The following is a 7841-nucleotide window of genomic DNA, read 5'->3' on the forward strand; positions in this document are numbered from 1 at the left end:
GGAGAAGGAGAAGGAGAAGGAGAAGGAGAAGAAGAAGAAGAAGAAGAAGAAGAAGAAGAAGAAGAAGAAGAAGAAGAAGAAGAAGAAGAAGAAATTCAATAATATTAGCAGTTAAACAAAAATGAAAATTAAAACATAATAGAATTGGACTGGGAAGATACCTTGGGGGTCTAAGTGCCTGTCTGTGAAGCTCATGGATCCAGACTCGATCCCTAGTACCACATGCAATGCCACTATGCATGCCAATGAAACCAGGTGTGCTAGTGCACACCTGTAATCCCAGTGCTGGAGAGGCTGAGACAGGAAGATCACTATGAGTATGAGCTGTGTAGTGAGAACCTATACCAAATAAATAAATAAATAAGATTAAATAATTAAAACATATCAGCATCTGTGTAACAAAGTAAAAACAGTCAGAAGAGAGCAACTTAGAGTGGTAAATTAATAAATCAGGAATAAATAAACAACTTAATGTTGCACTTCAATATTGTAGAAGAAGAGCAAGTCATGCTCAAAGCTCATACAAGGAAGAAATTACAAAGATTAGAGCAAAAATTAACAAAGTGGAGACCAGGAAAATAATATAAAATTTTAATGAATCAAAGTGTTTGTTTTTGATAAACTCTTAGTCAAGCTTAATAAAAAAGGAAAGAAGTAAATCCATGCAATAAAGAATGAACAATGTAAAATCACTACAGATTTTGTGGAAACTCAGAAGATTATCAATATATATTTTGAAAATATTTACTCTCATAGAATGGAAAACACAGAAGAAATGGACAGACTCCTAGATATGTACGAATTATCAAACCTGACTCAAAAATATAAAAATTCAGAATAGCCCCAATATCAGTCAATGAAATTGAAAATAAAATTAAAAACTTACCAACAATGAAAAATCCTGTTGGTTTTGCTGCTGAGTCCTGTAAAATATTTAGAGGAGACTTAATCCAATTCTCCTCAAACTATTTAATGAGATTGAAAGGTAAGTAATATTCTCTAACTCATTCCTGGACACATGAATTTCCATAACACCAAAACCAAAGAAAGATTCAATCAAAAATGAGAACTACAACCCAATCTCCCTAGTAAACATAAATGAAAAATACTCAATAAGATACTAACAAACAGAATTCAATAAAACAACAAGAAAATCATATACCATGATCAAGTCAAATTTACTCCAGGAATGCAGGAATGATTCAACATATTCAAATCAATAAATGTAGTACATCATATCAATGGAACCAGAAAAAAGATCAAACGATCATCTCATGTAATCTCATATCAAAAGTAGAAAAAAACGTTTTAAAAGTGAGTCATGATAAAAAGCCCTACACAGAATCAAAACTGATATATATTTCAATCTGATGAAATCCATCTATGACACAGAAAGCTTTCACTCTCAAATCAGAAAAAAAGTCAAGGATGTCCACTGTCACTAGTCCTATTCAATATAATTCTGGAAACATTGTCCAGAGTAATTAGATAAGAGAGAAATAAAAGTAATAAGGATAGGAAAGGAAGAAGATAAACTATCATTATTTTCTGATGCTATGATATTAAACGTTCTAGAACTAAGCAAATTCAGTAACACAGCTGGATGCTAAATCAACACTCAAAAATCAATAACATTCTTACAAATAACAAACTGTAAGACAATTTTTTTTTCTTTTGTGGTACTAGGGATTAAACTCAGGAACTTGTGCTTGCCAGGAAAGCTCTTGTTCTACTGAGCTATCTACCCAGCCCTTGCAAGACAATTAGGGAAACCATATTCTTCACTATGGCATCCAAAAGAAAGTACTGGGGCTAGGGATTTGGCTCAGCTGTAGAATGCTTGCCTAGCAAACCAGAAACCCTGGGTTGCATCCTCAGCACCAAAAACAGCAACAACAACAAAAAAATAATAATAATAATAAATCTTCCCTAAAAACAATTCAACCAAAAGAAATTGAATACTTACGAATTAATGTAACAGAGAAAGGAAAAGATGTATATAGTGACAATTGCAGCACTTTGAAAAAGAAGATCAAAGAGGATTTTAGAAAATGGAAATATATTCTTTGCTCATAGATGTGAAGTACCAAGATCATCAAAATGGCTATGCTCCCCAAATTGTTATACAGATGTAATGCAATCCTGATGAAAATACCATTAGCATGCCTGCCACAAGTAGAGAAAACATTTCAAAAATCTTTAGGAAGCAGAGAAGCCTTAGAATAGCAAATACAATTGTGGGCATCAAGTCCAACACAGGGAGGGAGCATCATAATCCCTGACTTAAAATAATACTATAAATCTATTGTGATAAAATTGAACTGTGCATCATTAGAACAGAAAGAACTGCAAAAACACTCTGCCACCTCATCCTTTACAAAGGGGCCAATGACCTGAACTGGAAGAAAGGTGACCTGAACTGAAAGAAAGGTAGCACATATCTGTGGAGCTGAAAGAGCTGGCTTTCCACATGCTGAAGAATAAACCTAGATCCATATCTATCAGCCTGCACTAAATTAAAATGAAAATGAATTAAAGAAGTAAATATTAAAACACAAACACTACTGGAGCAGAAACTAGGTACAAATCTTGAAAACATAGGTGTAGGTAGAGATTTCTTGAACAAAACAACAGACTACATGGGAAATACTTCAAAGAATCAACAACTATGATCTCATATTTTGAAAAGCTTCTGTAGATAGAATGGAATCATCAAGCATGAAAATACAACGCACAGAGTAGGACAAAAGTTTAGCCAATTTTCTCTCATACAAAGGACTTTTATGTATAACATATAAAGAATTTTAGAAAGTCAGAATCCACACATTCCAAGACCAAATTGAAAATGGACATATGAGATGAAGAAATACAAATGACAAACAAATATGTGAAAAAATTATCAACATTATTGGTGCTGGTGGAGTGGTGGGGAAACAATAATCCTTCTGCATTGTTGGGAGTTCACACTGGTGCAACTACTGTGAAAGACAGTAGAGGGGTTCTTCAAAAAGTGAGAAATTGAAGGACATTCAACCCAGCTTTTCCCCATTTGAATATCTTTTTGCAAGCATTAAAATATCATACCAAAACTATATATGTTCTCCTATATTTATAGCAGCACATTATAATAGCTAAATGTTAGAAACAAGTCAGACACAATGGAGTACAACTCAGACATGAAAAGCAGAAACTTGAGACATTTATAGGTAAATGAATGTAACTGGAGACCATACTCATAAGTGAAATACATCAGACTCACATGTGAAAACATTTTATTTACTGAAAAAGTAAATGTGGTCTAAATATACAATAGATATTGTAAAATGGGAAGAAATTTTTCAAAAGGAAAAAGAAAGTTAGGATGGATGAGAAATTCTAGTGGCACAATCTGTTAGCACATGGTACTTACATAATTAGGATGTGGGGAAGGGGAAAGAAAGGAAGGGAAAATAGTAAATTGCAAGTTATTTATACTTCTAGTGTCTCAGTTCCATGAAAAGTAAAGTTTGTGCTAATATTGATTGGAGATTTTTGATTGGAGATTTTTATGCCCATTTTTTTTATTTTAGGGAAGGGTCTACAGGGTGTTCAGGTTCTCACAACTAGATTGGACTCGTAGTGATCCACCTGTTTACAGCCTCCCAAGAGCTGGGATTAAAGGCATGCACCACCACACACAGTCTCAATTGCCATCTCACCCTGTTACATGGGCAGGGCCAGCATGGCAGGCCAAGGAATTGAACCCCTGGCCCCTGCACCAGCTTGCAGCCTCTTTAATCCTCTGACCTATTTGGCCCTATGCCCATATTTTTTACTCTAACCTTAAAGATAACAATATGCAATGCATTAATTATTGTTGTTCTCCAATTATGAAAGTTTGTTTTAGTTTTTTTTTCCATAAAATAAATATAAGGATTGGCAATACAGAGCCAAGTATTTCAGAAAGGACAATAGAAAAGTCAGTCTGTGTGCATCACAAGACCCACTACTTGCAGTCTCAAAACTGCGAAAGTGAGACTTTGCTGTGAGAAGAGAGAGCCTGAGCACCATATTCTAGAATGGTGACAGTCTAGAATACTGGTGCTTAAACTTTTAGAGATTGAATTCTCAAATTTCAGTCCAAAATTCAGTGGGCTAAAATTGTAGCCAAGTGCCATTGCTGCAGCTAAACCTGAATATCAGATGCTCAATTCCCGGGGTAACACTGGGGTGTTTGTCTTCCATGCCAATAGTGAGGGTTCAATGTTACATGGAAAGTGTGAGCTCCATTGTTACCTATTTTTCTCCCTAGTATAGAGATGTTTAACTTGTGGTCTAATTGAAAAATTCAGGGGTTAATATGAATGTGAAAAAATGTACAGCTTAGTTTTCACTAAATCCTGATTGAAATTTTCCATTTTCTTCAAGTATAAATGTTGGGTATCTAATCAGTACTATTAGCATCACAGATAATATGTATAACATTAGTATTCTGGTGAAAATGTGGAAGCATTTAACCTCATCACTATTCTACAATGGTGTTAGTTAATAACTCCCCTAGATTTTACTGTTCAATGCATTAATATATTTATATATCTATAGCTATATATTTATATATATATCATAATGAAATTGTTAATGTCTACCATATAGTAATATATGTATATACATACATATATACCTAAACATTCAACCTTTTTTTTTTTTTTTTTGCGGAACCGGGGATTGAACTCAGGCCATTGCTCTTGCTATGGAAGCTCTTATTCCACTGAACTATCTCCCCAGCCCCTCACCCATTTAAAGTGTAGAACTCTATTATGCTAATATATTTTCACAGTTGTATAATTGTCATCATAACAGATTTTAGAACCAATTTGTCACATTTTCCCCTAAAAATCTTGTATCCTTGAGTCAAACACTCTGAGGACTATGCCTGTAGTTAAACAAATTCAGTTCATCATTTGTTGCAGCAAGGGGGAATACACACCAAGGATAATCATAGGCTGTCCTACTACGACCTATTAGAATATGTTGTGACAATAATCTGTTATCCAATGCTTTATTTTCCAGTTTCATCTGGAAATGCCAAATGGAAAACTCCAGAAATTAATAATTCAAAAGGCTTACATAATTTTTATACCACATTATTATTCTATTTTAGTTACTATTGCTAACTTTGTACTATGTCTAATTCATAAAATAAGCTTTCATATATATATATATATATATTCAACACTATTAGTGACTTTCTTTCTTTTTTTGTGCAAGGTCTCACTATGCAGCTCGAACTTGTAGTGATCCTTCTCTTTTCAGCCTCCCCAGTGCTGGGATTATAGGCACGCACGACCATACCCTGGACTCTGTCGCAGGCTCAAGGTGCCTGGGGGTGGGCCGGCGTGGCGTGTAGTGCCAGGGATAGAACTCTATTGATGACTTTAGAGTAATCTTTTTTTTTTGATACTGAGTATCAAACCCAGGATCTTACACTTGCCAGGCAAGTTCTTAGGTATTGAGTGGGAAGTAAAACAATATATTCCCCAAGGGTAAAGCAGAGCTAATGCATAAGATTTAGGTTTTAGCTGAGTGATTTATTTTTTTAAAGCACTAAATAGACACATTTTTATTAAATAGCCTTTACAATAGTTACTTGGGGTTTTTTTTTCTGTATTTTAGGGAAGGGTCTACATGGTGTTCAGGGTCTCACTACTTGATTGGACTTGTAGTGATTCTCCTGTTTACAGTCCCCCAAGTGCTGGCATTACAAGCACTTGCCACCATGCTGTCTCAGTCCTCTCAGCATGCCCCCCCCGGGGGGGGGGTAGGGCTAGCACAGCAGGCCCGGATCTGACCCGGCCCCTGAGCCTGCTTGCAGGGTAATCCGCTGAACTATTTGGCAGGCTCTTATGGTTACTTGTAAATCCAGTTAGAAAATAACTTTTTCTCTCTCTGCTTACCACACAAAGTTTGTTATAAAATTAAAGCAGAAATGTGTAAACCACCTATTAACTTCCTGAAACATGACCACCTCTTGAGTCCTTATCCAAATTAAAATGCAAGATAACTCAAAGAATAGAATTCTTTCATGGTTTCAAATTATTTCCCTAACTCTTAGACTCTCAAACATACCCTTATCTTTACTTCAAGTTTTTGGTTAATTTGTACAGTCATTTGTGGAGAGCAATTGTGTCCCTCTAACTAGCAAGTTCAATGAAAGCAGCAGTCACCTCATTTTCCACCTTCTAAAATTTAACATTTTGCATATACACTACAGTTCTTCCTTTATGGAACAGGAGCATGTCTTTCGATGAAAGTTATTACTTCCTCCTCCTTCCTCCTTGGTGCTGCCCTCTTTTCCTCTTGCTACCCAAACCAGGTGGCCTCAGTTGTGTCCTGCCTCCCAAACCTCCTTTTCTCTTCCCTTCCTGCCTGGACTGGCCACCTTTCCTCTTGCCCAGAGCACCCTCTCGGCCCCCTTTCTCTTGTCCTCTGTGCCCATTTTCTTCCTCTTAGAGGTCTCCTCTTGGCCCTCCTCATTCATCTGCTTGTTGGTGGTCCTTATCACATCTAGCTTAGGCTTCTTGCTGTTCATTATGCAAAGTAGCTCCAACTGGTTCTTTTTTTTCAACTGCAAAGTCCCAAAAAGGGGGTGATACTTCCTCATTTTGCCAGAGCCCTGGTGTGCCTTCTCCTTGGAGAGGCGCTCCTGGAAGCGCCCCATGGAGGCGTTGGAGATCTTTGCCACCTGCTTGGCTCCGCCCACCTCCTCCATACTCTGGTGTCGGGTTGAGTTCATGCCGGCCGCGGGGGACTGCTGCGCCTTGTGCGTGCGGGCCAGGTTACGCATCCAGTTCAGCTCGTTCTTGGCCACGCGCTCCTTCTTGGCCTGAACCCGCTTGGCAAAATGGTCTTCCAGGGGGTCGGCATCATAGGGCACTTGGATCAGCCACTCCTTAGTGTCGTCCCTGGCGCGCTGGTAGCCCCAGAGGCTCTGCCACTGGCCGCTCACCTCGTCCCACACCAGACTGGTCTTCTTGGGACTGATGCCCTTGAGGCGTGAGAACTGCTGCCGCGGCTTGGGTAAGCGGCCGCGGCTTGGGCACTGGCTTCTCACGCAGCAGGCGGGTGGCGGGCTCCGGCAACCGCGTCACCACCGCCTCCTCCATGAGCTCCAAGGGCAGTTTCCACAGCTGGTTGAAAAGCAGCTGAGTGCTGTGGAGCGCCAGGGCTCGCAGCTCGGCCTCTGGTGCCAGTCTAGCTTGGCGCAGCGCAGTTGGGTGTTCCGGTCGGAGACCAGCAGGTTGCCCAGATCAAACTCCGGCTCTAACTCCTTGTGCACCGTGATGCGCTTCAGCTTCTTTACCTCGTCCTGCTCCGCCTTTGCCAGGAGCACTTCCACGCTGGGGCCCTCCACCTCTCCAGCTCAGCTGCCTCGCTCTATCTAGTGCAGCCGCGGAAGTTGTTTCTCCAAGAGTCTAGACGGAGTACCGCCAGCGCAACCACATGCGCAAATATAGGATTGTTTTTTCTTTTTGGAACCAGGGATCGAACTTGGGACCTTGTGTTTGTCAGGCAGGAACTTATGCCGCTGAGCCATGTCCCTGGCCCTTGTTTTATTTTTTAAAAGAATTTAAAAATCATTTAAAAATCTTGAGAAACAATACACAATTTCACTAAATAAAATAATAAGAATTCAACAATGACTATTATTTGCGTAACATTGTCTTCAAATTAGTTGTTTAGATTACCAGATATAAGCATGTAAAATTGGTTCAAAAAAAGAAAATTATATGAAATTGAAAAGAAGAAAATAAAAGCATTAACTATTGCTTTCAGTAGACCAGCAGAAATTGGCAGTACGATTA

At 38.6% G+C, this 7841-nt stretch overlaps 1 pseudogene; it reads right to left on the bottom strand.

The window, feature by feature from the left end:
• Nucleotides 1-6293: 6293 nt before the first annotated feature.
• Nucleotides 6294-7841, bottom strand: part of LOC101566783 — a 4096-nt pseudogene continuing 2548 nt past the window's right edge.

Source organism: Octodon degus, unplaced genomic scaffold (genome assembly GCF_000260255.1).
Source record: "Octodon degus isolate 3935 unplaced genomic scaffold, OctDeg1.0 scaffold00211, whole genome shotgun sequence".
NCBI classification, from domain to species: domain Eukaryota; kingdom Metazoa; phylum Chordata; class Mammalia; order Rodentia; family Octodontidae; genus Octodon; species Octodon degus.